This window comes from Chaetodon trifascialis, chromosome 1 (genome assembly GCF_039877785.1).
Source record: "Chaetodon trifascialis isolate fChaTrf1 chromosome 1, fChaTrf1.hap1, whole genome shotgun sequence".
In the NCBI taxonomy this organism is placed as follows: domain Eukaryota; kingdom Metazoa; phylum Chordata; class Actinopteri; order Chaetodontiformes; family Chaetodontidae; genus Chaetodon; species Chaetodon trifascialis.
In genome coordinates, this window is record NC_092056.1 from 14,997,875 (window position 1) to 15,022,563 (window position 24,689).

Genomic DNA, 24,689 nt, shown 5'->3' on the forward strand with positions numbered 1-24,689 from the left:
TACGCCACATTAAAAACAGCACTTTCATATTAAAAACTAATGGCGGATAGTCCAGGCCGTTATTTGATGCGCTTTTCTGAAGCGGTTCTGCTTAACATGAAATTCTATTATCGATCTAACCTTTCCCAGGTAACAGGCAGGTGCTTGTATGTTTGTCTGAGTGTGCACACTTGTGTATGTGTGTGTCCATTAACAAGTACTTATCTGTTTATCTCTCCTTTTAGGCACTGCAGACCAGTACAGTGGACTGTCTGAAAAAGATCTCTGCCTGTCGATTTATTGAATGCACCATTTGCATATCTTTGTAGTGCAACCATCTGCCTGTGGACTGTTCTGTGGAGGTATTAGCTCAGAAAATCAATGTTGCCATGGTTGGATGTATGTAGCGCCTACTTCGGCGCGTGTTAGGAGTCCGGCTCACCGCTCCCACATGGGTCCTATTTACATGAGTCCTGCCGGCAGAGGCTTTCCTGCCGACCCTTCAATCTTTGTAAACTTAAAGTACACAAACACATTTCTCAGCATGCCCCTCCAGAGTGGGCTGGTTCGCCATCCTCCTCGATGGTCATCCAGCCTCCCTGTCTCCATCTACAGCCCAGGGCTTGACTGGCTGTTTGTTTATGAAAGCGTACGGCCAGATAAAACAGAATCCCACTAGGTTATGAATACCAATTTTGCTAATCAATTTTATTTAAAATATAAAATATAGGGTATCATTGATGTGTGTTTGCTCTCAAAAGTTGAATGGCCTGCTAAGTTCAGATGTTTCAAGATAGTTGAGAGGAGAGGTGGAGGATGGTGGGCTGGTGTTTCATCTTACTTATTTATTACTCTTATTTTTATTTATTATATCTCACAGTGGTACACACACACACACACACACACACACACACACACACACACACACACACACACACACACACACATATATATTCATGTATATGGAGACACTGTGTGTGTGGGGACCATACTATGGATGTATATTTTTCTAGCAGGCCTGCAGTGGATACGCTGGGCAACTTTTCCTCTAACAACCACCCCGGCTGGTTGCTCATAGCTAATTGCTAAAGAAATCCAATGATTACACTGCACAGGCACTTTAAAACATCCATGAGAGTGCTACCACTTATTGAAAAAAACTCTTGCTACCTCCATCCATTCAGTTTCTAATACAAATCAAACAGAGGGAGCTTTCTTTCACCATTTGTCTTTCTTTCTGTTCCTCTTTGCATAGCCCATCCATTACTTTCACATGAAATATGAAAAGGCAATATCCTCTCTGTGTTTGTACTGAAGCGTAATGCAATTGTGTTGTCATTTATAGGAAATAATCGCAAACCTCTCTTTCATTTTCCAGTTCAAATAACCATGAAAAATTAGCCTTCAATGTCAGGGAGGACAACAAAGGGATGCACACAGACTATTGCTTCACTACTGCGCTTGACATTTCTCCTTAATAGGAAAACGGGTGGTTGTTTCTATCTTTCTTTTTCAATCTTTTTCTTTTTCTAACCTCGTTTTTTCCCTAATTAAAAAGTTCTGCACTCAGATCTTTGCAAATCTTTTGTGTGTCTTTATTCAGTGTGGTGGGTCTAAATGTGAGGAAGGGTTGGAGGGTTGGAAAACCCTTGCACCCTGCTCATTAGCACCCCTACCGCTGTCTGCTGATGGCTACTGTTGGAGCGAGATGTCACCAGACAACCACTACGGGGCCTAGGTCGCCGTGACTACCATCCAGCAGCCTGATAGATAAATAATTCAAGAGCTATCAGACTCCCTGGCAGCAGAGCAGTCCCAAAAACACACACTTAGGACACAGCTTGTAAAGGCCTTCCTAACTGATCAGCATTTAGCCCTTACAAATGATGTACAACCAGATGTCTGTACAAGACCCCACACAATTAGCCTTAGCCGTAGTCAGAGGATCCTTTTAATTTAGAGACATCTTTATTTTCAGTGTGAGCAGCAAAGTAATGGCAATTGCTTTCTGCATTACTGCCATTAAAGTCTTAATAGGCAGGTTGTTTTCCACTGTAATTATGTACAAAATAATCAACCAACTTTGCAGTGCAATTATTGGAGAAGCATTTAACCAAGTTTATTAGGTACAGAGAAAGAGAACAAAACTGCGTATCAAGCCTGCAAGGTGTATCGTAAGTATGTAATATATCTATCTATCTATATACACAGATATATAGATAGATATATATAGCAACATAATAATGGCACAGATCACCTTTATTGTTAGTTTATAACATATATTATATTATACGTGCCTCAATCCAAACCGAACTCTCACAGCACATTTACTCAGAGAGTCATATATTTTTTATATCTCTCGAAAAGGCTGACACTACACACCACTGAAGAACTACAAATCCTCAAAGACACAGAGACTAGCAGCACAGGTCAGCACCTTTCTCTGGGTTATGGGGCTGTGTTGTCTTCTTCTGCTTGTCACTCTTTGGAGTGAAGGGAAGTTAAATGAAAACTATAATAAAACTAGATTACAACATCACAGCTAGATGTCTATTCAAATGCAGTTAAATGATTCTCATGGTTTTCCTAATATAATACTTTATTCTTATTTGCCTACTTTTTAAAATGGGCTGTCGTGTGGCAGTATGGCTTGTGATGCATATAATGAAATTTCCTCTCAAAAGGCTAATGAAAAAGACTCATCTCATGCAATTAGCTGCTCCTTTATTCATTTCTTGTTATGTATTAATTCATTAACACATAATTCTGGCAGCATTATATATTTATTTGATTATGCACACCTTATAGCCTTAATTACAAAACAGACTCAGAGGCAGATGATGGGATGCAATGGACCAACTCAACTATCATTTAAACTAGTTATCCTTCTAATCTCAGTGGTAGCCTGTGTTTGCTTTATCTTAATCAGTACGTCTGATTGCTTTAGGCTTTCGATTTGACCTGAGATTCAAAAATGCCTGAGTATGACACTTAACAGAGCAGGCCTACACAGTTCACCCTGCATTAGGGCTCTTTTTTTTTGCTGTAAAGTTTATTCAAATGACTTGAGCCTGCCCTCTCAGAGAGGCTCAGTTTTCACTTTCTCTAACCACAGTTTGAGTATCGTTGATTATTAGAAGATAGATCTATCCAAACTACAAAGCTGTACAGTTCAAAGGCGTGTGCTTGTGCATTATACATATGTAAGCAAACTTGGCTTTGTCTTGATTCTTCATGAACATGTCATAATACTGTGAAAGTGGGCTGAAAGCTCCTAGAGGGGTGGAACTGCGCTGCCCGCTGAGCTGCTCTCCAGAGAAAGAGACTTGGAGTGATTACAGTCAAACAGTGCTACTCAGTTATCTTTGGCTCAGCCACAGGAGAGGGAGAAGGAAGAGACAGGCAAGGGAAAAAAATGGAACTGATGATGTGGCTAAAACATAGGCCAGCTGTTCTAAAATGACAAAAATGACTCGTATGTCTGATACTGTTTTGTAACATTTACCCATTGCTAAAAAACACAGAAAGAAAAAAGAAAAGCCACGACACCCCAGCGGCAATCACTGAGAGCAAAGGATCTTCAGGGCCAGCACCAAAGACTGTCTGATGTCCACTGGCTACAAGACAACCGTTTACAAAAAAAGGACTTTCTCCCCAACACTGCCACGAACAGCTTTGTAGAGCAAGAGATATTATTAAAGAGACTTTCCAAATGCCCTTGGATTCTGAAGTGGAGGCCAATTAAATGGCTTTGCAGCATCCATTTTGTGCCAAGTGAACAGGTATGAGCGGGAAGGGGAGGGGAAAGATTTGATGGCAGCAGGGATGAAGAGGGGAGAGCGTTCTGGCAGGTGGGTGCGGTACCTGATCGGCACATCAGCAGACTCCACTAGAATAGATTTTTAATTTATGCACATTTTGTGGAGCATTATGATGACACAACATCACATAATTTAAGGTAACATTCATTTTTTTTCAGGAAACTGTTAGGTTAATGGTCTGAGGATCGCATTTGCAGCATTTGTAAAATGTAGGTCCCTTCTACCCGCCTCCTCCACGGTTTAGTGCTGACTGTGCATACACGCATGGAAATGAGTTGGTCGGTGAGAGCTGTGGAGTCCCCTGCCTCTCTAAGGCATGGTCAAGGGATTAAAAATCCCTGCCCTATGGAGACCAAGCCTGCCACTAAATTGGTCCTGTGCTACATCACATCTCGCCTTACTGTTGTATGCATGGCTGTGGTTGTTAGTGTTGCTGTTGTTTTTATAATAGGTGCCGTTATCGTCCTTGCTGCAGAAGACTCTTCTCACTCATTAGTCAGAGGTTGGCGAGTTGGGGTGAGAGCCCAATAACGTACAAAATTAATTATTCATCTCAGTGGTTGGTGTTCGGGTGATGCTATGGGGCCTAAAGCAGTGACTCTAACTAGCAGGAGTCTGCCTCTGGAGGGCTGCTGGAATAAACAATTGAAAAAAATGTTATGCCAAGGGTGTCAGTTACCAGGAGAAAGCAAACACTAATCACCAAACTAATCATTAAAACAAGCTGCTGACAATAATATGGCTCTCTGTGGATTCATGGTTCCTCCCCTGTGTACTGATCCAGCATCTTAAAACTGCATCATGCTCTCTATCTAGATCCTGCTTCTGGCTCATGAATGGGCCCAGATGCAGCCCCCTCCTCTCCATTCAGACACGGCCTCTGTTGGCTCAAGCCAGGACCAGTGGCCTCCTGAGAAGGCTGTGATAAGAATTCATTTCTTCCTATTATGTGCTCTTGTCCACTGCCTCAGTTCATCAGTTCAGTGCAACCAAGTCAATGAACGGGCCTGTAATGAAGCAATCAGATGCAGCCTGGTTCTCAGGGCCCGGCACTCCATTCTCAGCTCCCAGACCCTAGCTCCCAGTGCAGGGTGATGCGTTGGGGTGGGGCTGATGGTGAGGGGAGAATGGACACAGTCTACACAGAGGCATTAATTCAAGACCTTGCCTTTCATAGACTGGAGGATAAGCTGCTCTCACATGTGCTTCACACCAGGTCTGCTGTCTCCTGTGGGTTCAGAGAATCATCCAGTTTTAGACAGCCCCATTAGTTTAAACAGGCTTCAACATTGCCACTAAAGCAGCCGGTCAGGCTTCTGTAGGATTCTGTGCTCAGGTTACCAGTCACAGTGGTTGGACAGAGCTCTCTTTTCTTCATCTTCCTCTATCTGGATCTAACCTTTTCACTCCACTGTCTCCACTGCCATCCCTTCTCTCCTGCCTCCACCTCTTACATCTCGTCAACACGTGGAAACTATTATGGGGAGTTTGGAGAGGAATGAATGTGTTGAATCTTAATCAGTGCTGTAAAGTAGAGGATTCATGTTCGCCTTTGTCTTGAGATGCTGTGAAAGTTTCATTTCAAATTAAAAAGGGTCTTTTTGATCTACCTAATATTGTTTTCCTCTCCCTTCAGGGCTGGAAATGGTTGGCCTTATCTTTGATCAGCCTTCCCTTCCTTATCCTCTCTTATACACACACATACACAATACAAACACACATGGCTGTAGTATTTTATGGACTGTGTTATAGAGTGGTCAGGGTTCAATGTTAGGGTGCCAAGGCCCCAAAACACAAATAACAGACTACAAAAAAGAAACTCGGTTGACAAAGAGCAACAACGATGCTTACAAGTCACTAGCACACCTATAATAATGGAGAGATTCACTCTGTGTCACTTGACATAGGGGCTTGCCCAAATCCCATATTTCCCCTTCATCTGCTCCATCTGTACCTCCTTTTACACCCTCCACAGTTCACCTGCTGCCAGCTTTGGCAGAAAGACCCTGCGGCTGGATTCTACCTGACAAGAGCTCCTTAACAAGCAGCAGTCATTAACCTCAGGAGCAGGCAGCTGCCATGTGATGTAGTGCACTCGGCCTGCTGCAGAAGGGCCCTATTGATCCAAGACATACTTGGTGCCTTCCTGGATGTTTATAATCAATATGCAAATAGCCTGCGGCATTGATTCAATATTAATTTTCAATTAGGGAATTCTCAGGGGGTCCTGAGGGGTCAATACAGAACTATTCAGAGCAAAGGCTTGAGCAAGTTGCAAGCATTGACGTTCCTCTACCCGAGACAACTTACTTACTGTTTATTTAGCCTGCCCTGCTGTAAGTCCCGATTAAGGCTTTGGATAATAGGCAGAGAGACAGATGGGCCTTTCTGCACTTCTGCAACACCAATTACATAAACTGGATTTTGTTCTAAAGGGCTTGTCCTAACTAATAAGTCATTATCTCACACTTAGTTCTGTTTCTTATTTTGTTAAGTCCGTTTAGGAAGGTATACTTAAGTATGAAAATGAACTTTTTCATTATCTTGCTCATAACAGTTTTCCCTCATAAGGTAAGGCAATAAGTGAAAGGTATATGAATTCATGTATTATACATGCCAGACATAGCAGTGTTGCCACATTTAGGTAAACACATTAAATATACAACAAAATAACCACATTTTAGTGATGCTTTTGCCTCACACGGCTAAACAAACACATTTTCAGACAAGCTTCCATAATTAAGTGAAACCACCTGCAGCCGCCACGTAACGCTCAATGAGGGAACAGCATTTGCTGTGAATGGGCAGAGGAAGGCATGGAGGGTAATGCCCGACGAGCATGACTGTCATTGACTTAACACTCTATTGTTTCCCAAGTCACCAACTGTCACACCACACAGTGTATTGTTCCTGAACAACAACCATGGTAAATGCAGAAAACCCTGTTTTGTTTACATCATATGAAAATGAGATGGATGAAAATGTTAAGCAATGAATGAATTCCAGGTAAGGCGAGCATGACTTTAACACATAAAAACAATAGTACTGATTTATAAGCCTGCTATTATTCATGTACAGACAGTGTGTCTGTCAGAGAGAGCTGTGGTTTGTTACTTGGCTCTCACTTTCTGGCTTGCTCTTTGTTGCAACTGTCAAGACAATCAGCCTTTTGTGGCTATGGACAGACGTTACAGACATATTCTTCACCACATAAACTACTCGGCATGTAACTTATGTAATTAGAGGTCTAATAATTACATGGTGCTGGAGTTACTGGCCAACAAACCTGTTTGTTATATTACCTTCATCTGCACTGTCAGTTACATTTTTTTGTTATAGAGGAGAAGAGGAAGGAGGACATGGAGATTTAGGAGACAGAGAAAGAAGAGGGATCCTTACGAAAACAATAAAGTTTCATCTCTACCAGTTTGAATCCCCATATAAAGGAACAAGATGAATTGGATTAGGTTAGACTATGAAGCTAGAACTACTTTTGCTGGTTCTATAACTTCAAGGCCAAACAATGCAGTGTCGTTTAAGTACTATATTAAATAGGACTCTTTTCAAAATTTATTTTCAATTTGTTTGATAACTTGTACAATAACTTGACAATATTTTTTTTTCTATGGGCTGAGAATAGACTGGGCCAGAGTGCTGCTGTACAGCAATGTTAACTCCCAGAGCAGCATGAGAAAATTGCTAAGAGTATAAAAGAGATAACCTGGTTGGACTATTTGCTGCGCTTCCCTGTAGATGCACTGCCTGAGGTAATTGGTTTAGGGATAACATTAATTACCACATTGCTCATTAATGGATGAAGCCTTTATTGGTTCCATTGATCAGCAGGACCTGTTAGCCATCATCCTAAGCAATGGTGGATGTAACAAGCTTACATATTGGCATATCAATTAATGCAATCAATTCCTGTCTAGCAGTTGCCATTCCCCCTGTCTACCCCGCCCCCTTCCAATTGCCCTTCTTTCTCTATCATGTATCTGGATGGCCCGGACAAAAGGCCCACGTCAAACCAAAGTTTATTAAGGGATTTCCTAATTGTTCCTTAAGTTGAGGTCGTTGCACAGTAGACTGATTAAGCTGATGTTAGGGTTCTGAAGCAAAACATTGCTCTGATTGGCCACCAGTAAGAACAGTCCAAGGGATTATAGGACCTGAAAGTACACACAGGAAGTGCAACATACAAGTTAAACATAACGGTTCAATTGATCTGAAACACATGCTATAACAGCTGCAACTTAATATTCTGCACTTTCTGCCATTTTCTTGAGATATTCAGTAATTTTTTAATGAAGGAAATGTGAGATGAATCAACACATAAATATCTACTTCTCAATGATTATGATTCAAAATCATTACAGGATTAGATTTAGTTGTTTTGCAGGTATCAAAAGACAGTTTTAAAGTTGCATCACAAATTGCGCTTTTAACTTCATGCTACTCAGGAGAAAAGGGCTCCTTTTTTTTTATATGAGATCAGCATGCCTTTTAAGGAGTCATTGATTACAACTTGGAATCCTCCTTGTGTCAGGCGTGCTCCAATTGGGGTGACTGACTTCAAATACAAGGCTGGCGTGCCCTGGTATAACATGGTGAAATGGGTAGAACATCAGGAGTGAATGAGGGAGCAGGGTGTGATAACTGAGAGCACACCATGACAAAGTGGAGGGATTTACCGTTGGGCCCGCAGCACTTCATTTGCTTAATAACAGATCATTCTATAAGAAAGTGGCTGCTCTGAGGGGGATATCACCCAACGAGGATGTCTCACTTGCAGAAATCCTATTTGAAGACAACACCTTTTGAGCGCTCATCCTCCTCCACGCCTAAGACGATCAACGCGCATGACGGGCCCCATTAATATGACGCCCCGTGTAACCTTGCTCTTTCTCCCTTTCTTCCAACAGGAACAAAACTGATAGCCAAGGAGGAGGGGCATTATGTTCTGACGGAGCATGTAACAGGAGGGGTGGTGTTTTGAAAAGATGTTTGGCATATCCTCCTCTGAGCCACCTGGAGCCACTTCTTAAGAGGTGAGACAAGTACATGGGACAAGGATGGGAGGTGCATTTGTTTGTGTGGAGTCATGCTGGAGCTAATATAGTGTCCTCTGTGATGAGCACCTCAGGTCAAAGAGGTGGCCTCATGCCGACTGAGTTTCCGACAAAAAAATGCATGCTTTCTGCATGGGGTTCGCTTTCTTCTGCCTCCTATCTCACACAATGTTAATTACATCTATGACTCCCTGACCATCACACATCTCATCTCAGAGAAAACATACAATAACTTGACATAGGCCAACCCATAAAGACAGCACACCTGAATCCAATTTGGTCTCTACATTGTGTTTACATGCAATCTTTGGAAAGAAATGCATTTTCAGATAGGCAAGATGATCATGACTGCCTGTAGTTCACATATTAAAGCCTAAATTCTTGTCTTACCTTTAATCAAACATTGTTGCGACAGCCTAAGGTAGGTCTACAGTATGCCCACTCCACTGTGAACAAAATTTGTTAAACAAGCACACACTCTATTGCAGCTACAATTAATTCTTAAATGCACTATGTAGAACATGCCTCTGGTGATTCCTACTGCAATTCTGTGAAGGTCACTGAGAGTGCGAGGAGGCAACATGTTTGTTGGATGGTGTTATGTGTCGTGTGAGAGACCAGACGTGCAGGCAGTTAGTCGGACACCCCTTATGCGCTCGATGCGGGACCTCCTGAAGGCCCCTGTCCCCTGAGCAACGCACAAGTGGGGTGAGCAATTAACAATTTCATGCTGATTGCCTGAAGCATGTTTTGCTATGCCATAAAGATAATAGCATGAAGGGTGCAGCGGCGGCAGCCCCCACTCCCCCCTCCTCCGGTGTTCCTCTATTGCTTCCATCTCTCAATTCTCTCCTGTGCAATTCACATGTTGAAATGGCGCTCTGCCTGCTTGCTTTATTAAAGACACTCTCCCTGCTTAGAGGGCGCATTTAAGAAAAAAATATATAAAGATGACTCCCCGAAGAGTAAACAGGGATGATTATTAAAGGGAAGGAGAAAACTAGAGTCTTGGTCTCCCACTGGCTTCTTGATTTGAAAGTCTAATTTGGCAACTGCACACAACAGGCGTGCAGGTAGACAAAACAAACAGGTTCCATTTCCCTAGACAAAGGGAGCATGCTCAGAGTGGCTGCTGGTGACAGCCCTCATCTTCCTCATTCTCTTCCCCACCATGGCATGACAGCAATCCACTCTGACCATGGAGCTCACTGCTGTGCAACAGGAAAATTTGCGCACCACTGAACCTGCTCTCATCTACAGGGCAGAGCACATAAAGCGTGCAAAACACTGCAAGAGCAAGGCACCGAACATCAGACTTTTCCCCTCAATTCATTAGTAACTGTGTGTGAAGCTGAAATGGTCATGTTGTCTGTGAACATAAATTAAGATTTGAATTTAACAAGGTCGTTGCAAAAGCATGACAAACACTGACTATAGCACACTGTCCTCAGCCTGGCGAGTTCACATTACCTGTACTAGTACAAAGAAGGTATGAATTGTCTCATTTTTGATCTGAATTGCTGCCTTGATACCACTAATGATGTCCTAGGTTAATGAATGCAGGTTTTATTAATGCACTTTCTTAGTGGATCATTTTGGCAACCTGAAAATGTATTATTTTTTACTCTTTAATAATATGAACAGCACAGAGAAATTCATATACTCTATATTCTCTATTACCCACAATTCTGGTCACAGTTTCATAGAGGAAAAAGCCCTCCTGGACACATCAGGCACTTCCTTTTCTGAATACTGCCAGGGAAAAGTTAAGAAGAGAAATCATTTTTTGATTGTAATATACTCATAGATGACCGACAGCAATAAGTCTAACAGTCTCAGTACTCAGATTGCTGCATGATTAACTTTCTACCCCCATTGTCATTGTTTTTACTATGTGAAAACAAACCCTAAAGACATAAGGAGGAGCTGTGGACAAAGGGCTGCGGCACCAGCCCCCTCTGCCCCTCCGGCCCGCCCTCTCTGACCCCCCCCCTCCACTCCACCACCTCCCAGGCTTCTGGCTGCTCTTCCACCCCCCGGCTGTGTGTGAAAGTCCAGCTGGCACACTGACAGCCTCGACACCTCAACTGAACATGACTGCATTACAGGCCCCATATTGTTTATGATATGGAGCCTGTCATTAATTTGCATTCTTAAGTGGCGCGCACACACACACAAACACACATACACATACACATACCATGTGATAAGGAGAAACATGTTTTTGCGTTAATTTATACGATACAATGTCACACCCCCAACCCCAAACACACCAACAACACACACATGCACACACTTATAAATTGCAGTCACATCCCCCTGCTAGAAGGGGATGATAATTGCAGACGGCCAATAAATTACTGCTGCCTCCACATCAATTATAAGCATCACGTCTGGCAATGAGGAAAATGAGATCTTGTGACAAATTTCATGAGGCTTGGCTGCCCAGCAGCCTTTCTTAACATGCTACAGATAGCAATCCCTTATCTAGCCTCTGTAATGGGGAGCTACGGATAGAGAGATGGAGCTGCAGCCATTTAATTAAAAAGCTGGGGGTTGGGGGTGGAGAGGTGTAATTCATTGAAAAGGCACAGGAAGGAGACAAAGCCTTTGTCTCCAATACATATTTTGCTCAATATTGTCACTCATCAGAGGCCAAGCTTGTATCTCCTCTGACAGCAATTCTGGAGATTTTTTCCTGTCTTTGTGTTCACATCTCTCCACTGTTTTCTTCTCTGTTTCTCTCCCTCGTCTTTCCTTGTTTTCTTTTTTTATATTTCCCAGGAGTCCACTGTTTTCTCCACTGGGACAGCTCCAGCGTTTTTTACGAATGACTGCGGTGGACAGACAGTGGCACTGAATGAAATGGCCCCTGCATCTAATTGTATTCCCACCTGGGGAAGGCAGGCAAGGGCGGCGGCTTCGAGAGCACAGCAATGAGGATTTATGGCAGATGGAGAGACGGCAAAATAAAACACCAAAAGGGATGGCTCTTAAATCTCATTCCCAGTGCAATATTCATTGTAGTTGCAATCGGGTGTGCTGATAGAGCTTTGAAAAAACGATAGCTGTGTTCAAATTATGGCTGTACTCTCTACTAATATTTAACATCATTAGAAAATCATTAGAAAACCATCATAAAACCTGGGATTATGACCAGAGCATTAAACACAATGATTATTCAGTGTGTTCCTTCTCCGCTTTGCCTTGGAAATGAGATTTGCTCTGCTGCGGGTATGTAGGGGAAAAGTAAGAATATTTTTCATAATTACTGTAACATTTGAAAAACATTGGCTTGCATGAATTACTATACCATTATGCAGTTGTGTTTGTCTGCCCAAAAGCAAACTTTTCAATGAGGCTTTGCATGGGAGAGCATTAATGCATTTTCATGGGGGCATCGGCAGGAAGAAAGCCAAGATTTTAGTAAACCTTAATCCTGAAAAACTTTAGCAGCATTGGCACACTGATTGATAGCATGCAAAAAAAATAAATAAACAAAACAAATAAATAAATAAATATATAAAAAGGTAATCATTTTTCTTTTGGCTGAATCGTCAACACAATGATGAGACTGCAGTGTCAAAGGTGGTGGAACATGAGAGGTACAGCAACAGCTATGTGGTGAGGCCACAAACCATTAACTACACTTCAGCAATGGATATCAACTTCTTAAGGAAAATGTAAGAAAAAAAGAAAAAAAAAAGAGGAGAAATCTATCAAATCTGATTTTAAGACTGCAAATAAGAGCGTATATATCCTATACTGTACTCTGATGTACTACTCTACTTGAAGAAAGGGAGGGCCAATAGTGTCAGAGTTCAGTCTTTACTTTTTGGGATTTCTCGGCAGCCCCATTATCAAGAGCAGCCATCAGCACAAAGATAAAAGATCCTAATGGAGCTGGCCCTGGTGGAGATGAAAGGTGCAGAGATGGCACACTGTTATGAATCTCTAATGCAGCCCATGTTTCTAAGGTAATGACTGACTCTCAGGCCCCTTTCACAGGCTTCCCCGCTCAGGGCCCAGGCGATAAAGGTCTCCTATTCCTTGTCACTAAGTGGTAAGGCAGCAACCCCGTGGGCCGAGTTCTCATTGGTTCTGGAAATCATCCTGAGAAGGTGCGCAAAGTTTGGGAAAAAACAGAATATCTGTGTCTACTCTGATTTAGTCAATGGATTGACAAAATTAACTCAAAAGAGTGGCAAGGTTGAAAATAATACTCCTTGTCATCACTGAATTTGTCTTGCGGCCCATTGCTGCTCCTCAAATGATCACTAGTCACTGTGAGAGCGATGAGAAGTGGCAGATGGCATCATTTTGGTGAAGCTCCTGTATGTTCAAAATCAACATCTCGCTTTCTTTGTATTACACAGAAGACAGTGAATCTTTTCATGCTTTCAGATGCTGAAGTATGCTTGTTTTACAGTAGGTGAAGACTACGCACAACATATTTTTTGGGGTCAGGATGAGCAGAAGGCTAATGTAAGAGCAATTCCTTGTCAAGCTTTTCAGAGTAATTGAACTGACACTCATGAGGACCGATGTTCTTTTGAATGCATTAGTTGGCAGATATTCAGGCTTTTGTCCCTTAAACTTTGCCAACAAAAAATGATGTCTTATGAACAACAGGGAGAGGTGAAAATACATAGTGAGAGAAAGAGCAAGTCTTCTCTCCAGTCCCTTTCACAGAACCTAATGGATTGTGAGCACTTAATGCATTAATCAATCAATATCTCTCACTGTACATCAACAACACGACCAAGTTATGAATGACCTTTGTAACAAAAAAGGGACACTTTAATGCACACAAGATTGCTCCTAGGTTAGTAACTTGGGCCCATTTTTATTACGCATGATTACACCTTCACAAGGCACAGGGCCATTAACAGCGCTCTAAATATACTGAGGATGGTTGTTATACAATTTGCACATGGATTTGCTGGAGGTGAAAGAGTATAACCTAGGTCGGACCACACAGAGGCCTCATTTATTCATCCGCTGCCTACTGCCGTTCATTATAACATATTCTTCAAGACACTTGAATGTAGAAATATTTAATAGGGCTTTACATTCACTTTCTACATGAAACCGAAGCTGAAAATGCATTTTTACCTCTTGTACATTATAATCCACTATAAGCAGCAGGCTCAGTAACCAAGCAACATAAAAACTGCTCGAAGAAGAAATCATTAAAGGTAAGTGCTCTTCTCTGTAGCATGGTTCAAGCAATAATTTAAAGATGGTCCCTAACTTCAGATAAAAGAAAAGCAAAAAACAGAGGGATGTTTAAAGTGGGGCTGCACGGTGGCGCAGCAGGTAGTGCGCGTGCCTCACAGCAAGAAGGTTGCCGGTTCGATCCCCGGGTCAGGCGGGGCCTTTCTGTGTGAAGTTTGCATGTTCTTCCCGTGCATGCGTGGGTTCTCTCCGGGTACTCCGGCTTCCTCCCACAGACCAAAAACATGCTCATTAGGTTAATTGATGACTCTAAATTGTCCGTAGGTGTGAGTGTGAGTGTGAATGTTTGTCTGTCTTTGCATGTGGCCCTGCAATCGGCTGGCGACCGGCTCAGGGTGTACCCCGCCTCTCGCCCATTGTAGCTGGGATAGGCTCCAGCCCCCCGCAACCCCGAAAGGGATAGGCGGTATAGATGATGGATGGATGGATGTTTAAAGTGCCGTGGCAAACTCCAATGGATGCCCAATGAACGTAATGTTCAGTGTCACTCCACTGTCAAACCTATTCAATAATCAGTCGGTCAGATTTGCAGCTGTTTTGTATCAACAATAAAAATAGCTTAAAACACAATTGCTCCTCTGTGAACTCAATCAATTTGAATAATTCCTCATGAAGTTATTGGATACTTTAAAACTGATAACAAAGAAAATAAAAATATAAAGGTTCTCTTCTCGGGGCAAAAGTGAGGTACAGACAAAGCACAAAAAGGTTCCTTTGCTTCTCTATCTTTATCTTTTTAATAGTGTGGATAAGAAGGCAGGACAGGAGGGATTGAGGATGGTGATGGTGGGATAATACACAACAGGAAGAGAGCAAAGTTGAGGCAATCATGATGGGGGGCATGTTTCTGAGTCCCTTCCTGAGCACTGGTGGAGCGTGGAAGTGAAGCTTGGAGGCAGAGTGGAACGGACAGGAGCTGACTGCAGAGAGCCAGAGAAAAGAAGAACCCAGAACAAGAGCACAAACTAATGCTATTGTGGTCAATGCACAATGGCTCCTGCAAAGTGACTGCAGAGGGCCCTTAAACAAAGAAGGTATTGCCATTCGCTCTCCCCCACCCAATTAGATTCTTTTGGACAGTTTAACATGACAAAAACACAGCCCATTTTTCCTAATTCTGGCTGCCATGCTGGCCCCTGTGCCACCTTAAATCGAGTAAGCCTCACATTGCTGGCCTGTCTGTTAGACTGACAACGACTTGTGACATGGATTTAAACACATCCACTGTGTTCTCCATTCTACGTCTCACACACAAATATGTGCCCTATCTCAGCTTTCCCAAGTGCTTGAAATATTTACCATATACATAAGAAAACTCATTTCCAGACACACACCTGGAAAGGAACAAGTTTTCAACCAGATTTTATTTTACGTCCCCCAAAACCAAGAGATTGTTCATTGCAGATTAGAGTAAATGGAGTAAATGATGTCCTCTTGAGACAGAAACGGCACAAATGAGCTGATGACCCTGTGTCAGAGTGCCTCCAAGTAAACTAAAAAACAATAAACAGTTCAAATACAGTACAGTGTTTGCACTGTAAATTGTACTGTATTGTAATGTTATTCAAGGTAACAGTGCATTTCATTTGGTCGCCTGTCAATGCTGACACAGGAAACACCAGATGATACGTCAGAGAGGGAGGAAGGAAGTCGGCGAACGTGACTAAATGTAACGTGAATAAAACTTTCAGAAATTACTCACGTCAGTCAGTTAGACTCCCTTTGGACATGGTGGCTGTTTAACAATGAAACAACCCCATTCTCCCACGGGACTTCACAATGTGATCAAACTCCATCTTTACTAAAAACAGATGCCATACCATTATTGATCTGTATATTTATAAATCCATCCAACGCCATCAATGCCTATATCAGGCTACAGCTTAACTAGAGGTGGTTGATGTTAAAAAAGATTCAGGAACATTTTAACAAATTTATGTTCGATGAAATTAATACATAACTGCTTAAAATTTTACATTTTACACTTCTCTAATCACATACATGGGTGAGAATTTTACTTACTGCTTATAAGATCAATGATTCATCAACAACCAATAATTACCACAAGCAGCTAACAGCGCAGTATTTCTGGACAAACACCAATAAACTCCTTTCAAACTGGCCATTTGAGTGTGCTTGTAGCATTACAATATCACAGTTTAAAAGAAAAAACTAAGCCATCTGCCTCCTGAGTGGAAACTGGAAAATCTTTTTATAGCAGCACTTGGTCTAACAACGCAAAAAAAAAAACCCCCCCCCCCCCGAAAAAAAAGCCATGTCCTTCCCTCTTGACTGTGCAGTGCAGCTGAATTGCCCCGACATGCTCTCCTGTATGCTTACTGAGCAAGTAGCATGAAAATTGACCTTTGCTTGCTTTCTAAACAGTGGATTATTCACCTTAATGCTTCAAATTGGTTGGGCTTGGTTTTTCTGCTGTTTCCAACTTGCCTTCTTTTTCTTATAACTACATACAGTATGTTTACAAAATGTGTTTTATAGGACAATAAATCTTTAAAAGAGGCAAGTTAAAAGTATAAAACACTAAAGGCATAAAATCCTTGAAAACTGCAACAGGATTTAGAAATCATCATAAAATGACTAAACATGCAGTAAAACGGTTACCCACTGCTCACTATGTAGACAAAAAGATACCTGACTATGAGCAAAGGGCTCTTTTTTCTGTGCTCCACTGCTTTGTTTTCACTGTAAGTAAAAAAGAAAAAGCTGGGTGAAGTCTGTCGAGCAAAGACACATGTGCAAACTTTTACTTCCTGACTATCCATGTCTGTGTCAGAGGATGCATGTCTTGCCAAACACAGGCAGTTCTACAGGGAGTAAGTAATTAAAGAATATTGCTAGAACATAAAAATATCCGGTTGGTATTTGAAAGGGATTGATTCTGATCCAAACCTCAGACTACTGCTACTACTACTGCTAACGAAAAAAAATGTTTGTTTGGTAATTGGTTGAAATCACATTGTTGCACTGAAACTATTTTCCCACTCCATGGGTGTAGTGGAACTTTATCTCTTCAGCCATGTAAATGCCTGGCTCCTCATTCATTTGCTCTAACTTAACTACCATCCATCACTATGCTCATCCAAGCTCCTTTGCTTCACACAGACAGTGGGATGAACATATCCACAGCCAACTATTAAAACAGCAGCAACAGAGCAGCGTTTCGAGCCAGACAAGGAGACGTGCCATCAGTTGGACCATGAAGGACACCATAAATCTGTCAAACAGCAAGAATATTCAAGACTGTCACGAATCAAATGCTATTTTGCTTCAGACTGTCACTGTGCAGACGATCACATCTGGTTAACCACTGACACCGATTAGCTTAGCACAAAGATTGGAAACAAGGAGAAGCAGCTAGCCTGGCTCTATCAGGCAAAATATGCTCAAAATCCAGACTTTGTCTCTTTATAGTATCACTGCTGGTCAGTCAGTAGCCACCAAGAGACACTGTACTGTATGTGCTCTGCTCATCAATCACAGTGTTCTTCACAACACAAAAGATCACCACTGTCCTGCTGTGCATCAGGTTTACGGGATAATTCTCTGGAAGTAGACGAACACAGGCCTCTGACCTGCAGGTGCTCTGCAATCAATGGCAGCATACTGTGGCCCACACTAGTGGTATCACACTCGAAGTGGTGTGAGAATTTCTGTCTGCCACTGATACCCAGCTACAAGGGGGCACGGGGGGGACAATATTTGTGGACGCAAGACAAATCCAGAATTATTCCCATCTGTGGAAAGTTCCCCTCCAATGTCACACACTCCCATCACCAGCACACAGCAGAGCCTCCCTCCCACTCATACCATCCTTTGGTGTTTTTCACCAAACTCATCCATTTCTCTTCATCCACCCTCCTCTCACCCTCCTCAGGTGGTGTGTAGTGTACTGTCAAGCACAGCGTGAATCAATGACTGGTGCTCACGCCCACAGGTAAAGGTCAGAAAGGTTCACTATTGAATTATTTCTGCACTTCTCTCATTGCTGCCATCTGCTTGGCTGCTTTTAGTTGATGTGGTTGAGGTACTGGAGGGGACTCTTTTTGCTAATGCACTCAAAACATGGACACGTGTGTGTGCTTCGTGTGTATCCTGTATGTGTCTGTATGTTTTTTCTTTGTCTGTGTGGATGTTTTCATCAAATAAAACTAACATAGCATGGATTTTCACATTAAAGCAACATGCACACATTTGTGTGGACACACACACACACACACACACACACACACACACACACACACACACACACACACACACACACACACACACACACACACACACACACACACACCTACACTTCCTGACACTCTGTTCACTACTCAAGCCTATCTATCAGAGAGCGGATAATGAATCAAAACATCTGTGCTTTCAGCCGCCAGTCTTTGTTTCATCTGCCTTTATTCTAATGGAGCCTTCGGAGTGTGAGGGCAACATGCTGCTGGATAGGGCATCCTTCACTCTCTGGTTTTGTTTTGCTGTCAGCGAGGCCGATCGTCTCTGCTGGACCCAGGGTGAACTCATCCATAGCACAGATCATGCCCTTTGATCCACCAGCTCCCTCTGGGGGGCACAAACAGCCTTATTAAAAATGGCTAAATAAAACTTTCCTAGCCTCGACTCGATAGTTCCCAAACTTTACCCCTGCTTCTTCTCTGATGCTGCCTATGGTCAAATTGAGCTGCCTAATTCTGACAGCGAGCAGCGCTGCTCACCCGATACCAAAACACAGTAACAAATGAAGCAATCTAAGTGTTTAACAATTTATTGGTTCTAGTTCTAGACTACCTGGCATACACTTGCACTACAATCAATATCATAGATGAGACCATGCTGGATGTAAGATGATAATGTGTGCCTTGGGGGGGGGGGGGGGGGGGGGGGGGATTCAAGTAAAGAGTGTGCAGAAAACTTATGAAAAAGCAAAATATTACAACTACTACATATTACCAGTAAAGAAAAGCCAAATGAGAGAAAATGTATCTGCCTTGGTAGTGCATTTTACAAACATGTACATGTTAGGCATTCCCTGACAAAGACAATCAACCAAAGTGGGTTGGATAATAAAGGACGGATGCAGCTGGCTCTTTGTAATTGCAATCACATTAAGGGAGTCAGCAGAGTCATGTAAGTAACAGCCACTCACTTATGCATGACACATGTATCTCTGATTGGACTGAAAATATTTTTGACATGAAAACCAAACTATACATTAGTCCTGCACGCTGTCAGACATATTTGATATAAGCCAGTCTCTAAAGTGCAGAAGCTATCTTTAGCCCCTCTGTCTTAAATTGACTTGTTTCTCCTTCATCTCATGCACCTGTATGGCAGCGACATGACTGCTGCTATAATTAAACCCATCACAACCATTATGTCTTTGTCACCTAATCTATTCTCTCCTCCACTGTCTGTGTCTGTCTGTGGCCACAGACATGCCGCCCTCAGCCCCGATTGACAGCCCCTGTGGAGGCTGTGGTCACTCCGTGTGAGTGACATGAGGGGCAGCAGGGCTACTGCATTACCTCCTCCCCCTCCCCCTGAGCTCCTCCTGATCCAGCACGTCACACCACCGATCGCCACCTCTGCTCCAATATCCAGCAGCAAAGCCTCTAGGACTTAAAATAGAACTCATTAACACGTTTAGTAAGTACAAATGAGATGACTGTCTCCTGATGGACTGTCTATCTTTTGGATCAGCTTTCAAGGAGAGTGTCTAGTAATGACAGGAGAGAGGGAAACCAATATTATAATGTGCTGCCAGTCTCCTCTGAAAATGGGCTTGATGACAGGCAGAGCCTCTTGCACCCACACACGGCCTGATTCTCAGCGCGGACACCTATGTGTGTGCTCATTTATGGGTATGCAAGTTTGCAAAATAAAACCTGCTGCATATTTACACCCACATGACATAACTGACAGAGAAATTGCACAAAGGGCCCGCAGGATGAGCAAATCTCCCCAAATACTGCACTAAAAAAGGTTCTGCTGCTTTTGTTGTTTTAGCACGACTCAACATTGAATTTATCACTTCTCATCGACTCTTTTGTCCCATATATAAACACTCATCTGTGACATTTATGCTGCCTCTGTTCACCTCTAAACCAGATCTATTGGACAGGCTGGCACACCAGGACCTAGACTTTACCCAACATCCAGCCAGGGGGCAAAGCTAGCCAGTATTTATAGAATGAGGCTTCAGTCAGGAGAGGTAGCAAAAATCTGGACACAAGACATTTTTATTCACAGCCTATCCCAGAATAGAGTGGTGGCTTTCTGGTCAATTTGCTATTACAGGATGAGCCAGCAGAGGAATTCATACTGAGTGAGTCCATAAAGCAGGCGGCACAGGCAAAGAAAAGACTTGCTTGTGTTCGTTAGAGCAGCAGGGTCATATGAATGCTGATACACAAGTGGAAAATCTATAAAGCCATCATTTTGGCTTTTTAATAAACGTCTAGTCTTTTGTAATATTTTCAAAATGAAAAGTAATGTATTTATGAATTTCCTGGCACGTTCTGCGGACAGCAAACAATTTCCTATGCTGCCTTGATGCCCTTCGGACAGGGATTAGAAGGCAGGCGACTGACGGAGGCCTGACTGAGCTGTGGGCCCTCTGGGGCCCTACTCATCCAGGCCTGCACAGTCCTCATCCTCATATCCACTCTGCATCACCAGGGCAATAACCGCCTTTATTAAAAGCGCATTGCAGCAGCGTCTGTCTATACAACTTACTTTCAGATTGGCCATAATGTGGCATGTAGAAAGGGTCTGGTGGTTAGGGGCTACAATATCCTGTTTCTGGAAAGGTTTACTTTGCATTTTAACAAGCATGAATAAAGGAGGACATTCCAGAAATGGCTACCGTCTGTTTTGCTCTTGCCTGTGGGGAGTAAAAGCTCAGACTATGGCCCTTGCATGCCATCAGAGCGTGGCCTGGCTCACCTCTGATTCTACCTGGCTTTAACAGCTTTAGCTTAGCCACTGGACATGCAGATAGCTTGAGTGTGATAGCAGGGGAGGGTACAGCTCTGTGAAAATGTTGCAATAAAGTGGTTGGAAGCAGAGTGTGAGACAAAAAGATGAGGGCATGGTTAAATATAATGCATATTAGACGTTTGGTATAGTAATTTTGGCAGACTGGATGTCGACATCCTGTCTGCCATCACCGAATCTGAGTGTGAGCTGCAAGGTGTTGTGCAAATCTTAACATATGAGTGACTTTTCTATATTTGCTTTATTAGTGCCTTTTTCCATGTCACAGCCCATTTTCCAGCCTTTTCAGTGCATCTCAAGAATTATGCATGAGGCAGAGAGGGAGAGGGAGGCATGTGGGGAGGGAAGAGAAATGCCTCTGTTGTCAGGACAGGCCTCACTATTAGGTGTGTGACCCTGAAAGCGCACCCCTTTTAGCGAAACAAGCAATGGATCTCATATTGGATACCACTATTATGCAGTAATTTGTATGCATCCCTTCGTCTCATTTCCATTTAATAATGCACACAGCTTCCCTGCCCAGTTCTTCAAACTGGTCATTAAAAGTAACGCTGATCTTAACTGTAGGCTTAAGTTCCACTTACAAGCTCTCATGGTGAGGTGCATGAAACAACTGCAGAGTCAAAGTAAGACAACCCCCTCCCCAAGTCAGTCTTCGCCCTTGAATACCCAGGCCTCTGTGTCTACACAGACAGGAGACAATGACTTGTGGCTGCCCAGGCAGCCCCAGCCTTCTCCTTCCCAGCCTCCTAGACTCACAGACAGGGATTTCCTCCTGCGATGAGAGCCAAGCCGTCACAGCCCAGCGATCAAGGGCCTGCCATCTGTGACTGAGGCAGATTTACAGCAGGAGCTAATCCACACTGTCAGCCACGTTTGTTCTCCATCTCTGCCTCCTCCATACACATACATATAAATACACACACACACACACACACACACACACACACACGCGCGCGCGCGCGCGCACACACACACACACACACACAAACAAACATATGCCACCAGTGAAAAATACTAATATTTTACCCTTATAAAATGTTCTCTCCTGCATCTCCCTCTTTCTCTCTCACACACAACAAAGCAAATAATTCTTGCAGAAGGGCATCCACCCCTTCAGTGCAATTTAACTTTGCCCTTTTAAAGGCATGATCTCATTCTGTTCTACGCTCAAAAAATAACTTTAGTCGATTAAATGTTAAGAAATGAGAAACCTCAATGTGTCATTGAGTTATATGCCCTGGTGAACATCATTCATAGGAAATAGGGTCATCATACGCTCAAGTGTCACACTAGCTCTCACACGCAAGCTCCCCAAACTCATTTCCCCTCTTCTTTTGCATCCATTCCTCCCTATTTTCTCTTATTCTCCATATATTGGTCTCCCTCATACACATACATCCCGACGTTTCACAATGTCAGCAGTCACCATTAACCCCTACAATTGACATCATCACGACACTAGGTTTTACCTTTTCTCCATAACCGCTAAACCTAAAATATATCTTGTCTTCATGCTGTCAAACCAACTGAGTGAATGCTTAAGGGGACTTTAAGCACGTTCCTCCCGCCTCCTCTGTCACATACATGTCTCTTGTTTCTATTTTTTGTGTCTACCTGCTACCTGGTAATGAGCTGCTATCCTTATAACTAGAGGCTAGCTCTGGTGCAGACAGTGCATTGGTTCCAACCAGTGCTGAGTTTTAGTTGGTGATCTCTGCACACAGGGCAGCTGTGTGGGGCTGGGGTCCCTCTGAGGCCCCCTTTGTTTCTCAGATAAAGGGTTAAAGAAGACAAATGGAGGCGGGGCCACAGAGCAACATGCCTAAGCAGCACATTTTCAGTGCGAGCAAGAATTAAAACAATGCAAGCCTTTTATCCCTGTGTTAGTCTAATTGGAAAGAAATCTCATTTCTGCTGCCCTAGCTCTCCTCTGACATCCAGCCCAGAGGAGACATGTGGCACCGAATCCCTAAGGTCTGTGTTTGCTATCCTCATAGGGAGCATTAATATGCAAAGTAATGTGTAAAACACACCAGGCAACGCATGAACTAGCCTTCATTCCACTGCTGTTATTGAAAGGCATCAGTTGACAGATCATGACTCAGTCATTACTCTGTAAAATGTTGTCATGTGTTGTGAGCTTTTAAGGAAAAAACAGGCTTCATATGTTTTGGGAAAAATCCCAAGCAGGCTACGAGCCCAGCACCAAAAGCCAGCAGAGAACCACTCGCAGGATCACAGAACAGCAGCAGGAGGGGGAATTACTGTCTAGGTGACCCAGAAATCCAGGGGCAACTTTGTTTTAACAAGCCAGCGAACGTTCCACCACTTTAGCAACTATGCCTAAACCACAAAAAGGAGCCCTGTGCCACAGAAGAGCTAGTGAAGAGGAAATTAAATATTACACTGGGAGGGAAGGGTTGAGCCCTAGTGGAGGGGTGGGGCTATGAGGTGGACCGGCGCAGCTGATGATGCTGGAACAAGGCATTTAGGGTGTGACATGGTTGATGAGAGGTGTTGAATCAGCAGTTTTAATGATTACAGGCGGAGTTTTCTGATCATTATTGAGGTACGGTCATTTCTTTTTTATGGAGGTAGTGTTGGACTGAAAACAATGACTAAGATCTGAGTACTAATGGTCATAGAACTGATCTTGCGTTTGTATGGAGCAGCTCATTGTGAAGGAGAGGAATTAACTCCATGACGGCTTAGAATTAGAATAACAAAAAAACTTTAAAGACATTAAATGTAAAGTGCGTTGACAAATTAAATTAAAATTCAATTCGTTTGACATATTGTTAGAAACTATCAGTCTGTTCAAGTAATTTGAGGCCTGCAGCAGAGTAACTGCTGTTTGTGTGTGTGCGTGTATATGTAATGACACTGCCCGCACACATTCACCACTGCAGGGGCCCATTAACTAACCAAAGGCTCAGATGCCTTAGTCTGGCACAAACATGGGCATCTAGTACATCAAGTGTTAAAAGGGAACAAAAAGATTGATAAACACAACATCTCGTGAAAAAAAAAATAAGAAAAAAAAACATGCAGCATACCAGCTCCTCCTGTCTGAACACAAAAAGTAAATTCCCATCCCCCAACCCTTTTAACCTAAATGGCCCTTCCTCTTGCCTTTGCATGTTCGCCTGTCCACTGTACTGTAGTCATTAACATATTTGAAGTGCAGTGAGCAGAAAGCTTAATTGTCCCTAATTGCTCAGCTAAATATGTTCTCTAATGATTTGCTTCAGATCTGTGACTGCCTTTTGCGCAATTTCCCGGCCGCTGGCTTCATTATCCTTGCCTCCTTGGAACAAAGCGTCTTCACAGGCTGGCCTTTTTTCCCCTGCATAACACAGACAGCGAAGCGAGTATGTGTGCGAGGGAAGTAATGGCTCCCTCTTGGAGGGACACACAATAGAGCCCCTTTGTCAGGGCACAGGAGTTAAAGTGATTGGAAAACCAAATCTCTGCTGAGAAAGAGTGTTAATTGACCACAGCTCACTCTTCCTAATCAGTCCATAATAAATGAGCAGTCGAGGCACGTTTCAGTCATGCTACTGTT

At 42.9% G+C, this 24,689-nt stretch overlaps 1 protein-coding gene across 3 annotated transcripts in view; it reads right to left on the reverse strand.

Annotated features, from left to right (window-relative positions):
* The window catches only part of zfhx3b (zinc finger homeobox 3b), a 214,270-nt gene that overhangs the window by 37,788 nt on the left and 151,793 nt on the right, over nucleotides 1-24,689 (reverse strand). The gene's annotated exons all lie outside the window — the stretch shown is intronic.